The following is a 2,321-nucleotide window of genomic DNA, read 5'->3' on the forward strand; positions in this document are numbered from 1 at the left end:
GCCCATAGGGCGCTCGCCTTGGGGCCTGTTGGTTTCACGGTCTGGGTGCCCACGGGTGTCACCCCTGTGGCTCAGGGACAGCTGGCACACCGCTGTCGTGGCCCTGCGCTGTGCTGCAGCAGTGGGGCCTGGCCCTGTAGTTCCTGAGGCCCAGCCCTGATTCTGCTGCGGGAGCTGCCTGGGGGAGCAGGGCTGTGCAGGAGCTTTAGGGGGAAAGATTTGGGGATGAGGGGCGTGGGAACAGCTGTGCAGGTCATCTGGTGAGGCACAAAGCACAGGGAGCTGCTGGGACCGGGGGAGTGGGATGGGTCCACTGGCTCTATAGTGACAGTGCACCAGGAGCAGCTCCAGCAGCCTCACAGGAGGAGAAATATGAGGATTTCAGGTGAGCTGAGGATGGCACAGGGATGAGCATGGCACAGGGAGTCCCTCCTGGCACAGGACCCTGCAGCTGTTCTCAATGCTGGCTTGGGCCCTGAGTGGCTCTCAGTTCCTGTGGGCGTTCAGCTCTGTGCAATTTCCTGCCCTGCTCCCTTTGCATAATTCTCTCTCTGTAGTTTAGGGAACTTGGAGACGCCCTTCAGATCTTCCATGTTTGTCAAACTTCTTCTTTCTGAGGTTTTATTGTAGAAACCTCATGCTGTTGCTCTTTTTGTTGTTTCTTTATTGGAAAGTGACTTTTCTTAACCAAAGTTCCATACGCTCAACAGCTTTCCAAGTGAATGTTTTCCCTGTATTTCTGCATGCACAGCTCTATCCCTTTCTTGCTTCCAAACTCAACCATCCCGTGGCAGCTGGGAAAATATTTGGGGCTGAAAGAGCCCCCACAAAGCATGTCAGAAGGGCTCGTGGTGACCTGGGTAACACCTGCTGGGGTTGGGCACCACCACCTCATGTGGTCAAAGGGGAGGTGAGAGCACCCCGCCAAGAGCTGGTGGTGGTTATGGGGTGTCATACCATCTCTCTGTGCCAAGGCTCACCTGTGCCAGAGGTGTGCAGGGAAGGGCTGAAGCCCGGACCCCTCCCTTGGGTGTGTGCCTCGGGATCTTCCCTGCCTGGCTTCCCCTCTCCTCCCTGCTCCTTCTTCTCTGGGTGTTCCCATGCCAAAATGGGGGCTGAGGAGCACATCTTGCTATCACAGTGCATGGATGTGATGCACTGCCTTGGCAGAGATGAGATGTTCGACACTTGGGTGAGCCAAGATCTTGAGATGACGTCAGGAGGAGGAAGGATTTCTGTGGGATGCGGAGGACCTGCACAGATGGAGCTGAGCACAGGCGTCACAGCAGGACACAAAGCCACCTAGTGCTTGTGCTGTGCCACCAGCTGCCCTGGCACTCCCACAGCCCGTGGCTTTGCCAGCTTCAGGAACATATTCAGCACTGTGAATAGGGATGAGCATCATCTCGAAACCTCACTGTATGGGAGACTGTCCTGCCTCACCCTGAGCACGTCTGCCTAGCTGCCTCTGGGCTTCTGCATGGCCTGTTCCCTCCTTTGGGAAACCAAATGCTGGAGAGGGTTGAATGTGCGTGGAGAGGGGTAATGGTGGAGGCTTCCTCAATGGGTGTTGGTGTCCAGTGCAGCAGCGAGGAGTGGCTTGCTGTGGGAATGCCTGCCTTGAGGCTCTCCCTCTGGGTTGCAGCCTGGCTCAGGACGGGGCTGTTGTCATGGTTGTGGTTCTCATTGCTGCTCCAGGGCTTGAGCAGAATTAGGAGTACATGTTGTGCCCACGTGGGACCTCATTGTGGTGGCCTTGGGGACAGTGGTGCTGCTGGAGGTGGTGCCTGGCATTGGAGAGGGGACTGTTGTGTGCTTTGTGCCACGTGCTGTGCCCATCAATGTCCTTGGGCATTCATCTTCTGGGCTTTCTCCTGATTGTAGCAAGTGTTAGGAGAAGATGTTTCTTGCTTAAAATTCTTCCAGGAAATCTGAAAAGCTTGCACTTACCTTCTCTGCAAGTTGTTCCTGGTGAGGAGAAACACAGATTGCTGATCACCCAGTGCAGCCGCCATGCCTTCCTTGCATGCAGCTGTAGTGTGCTGGATCCTTACAGCCCCATGCTGGTGCAGGACCAGCACTAATAGCAACTTCTGGCTGAGAAATCCTCATGGAAAGACATCAGTGCGGCCACAAGTGGTGATTGAGCTCCCAAAACAAACCCTTGGGAGCTCTGTGCTGTGTCAGCTCCTGCTGTACAAGCTCTGCTACTGCCCTTTGCTGTCCCAAATCCAATCTTCTGCTGCACCGAGCCTACTCCATTACATCCTGCAGCCAATTCTGCAGGTGGGCGCGAGTGGGGAGCAGCCCTGTTCCCAAAG

The sequence above is a fragment of the Meleagris gallopavo genome, chromosome 21, assembly GCF_000146605.3.
Source record: "Meleagris gallopavo isolate NT-WF06-2002-E0010 breed Aviagen turkey brand Nicholas breeding stock chromosome 21, Turkey_5.1, whole genome shotgun sequence".
NCBI lineage: Eukaryota > Metazoa > Chordata > Aves > Galliformes > Phasianidae > Meleagris > Meleagris gallopavo.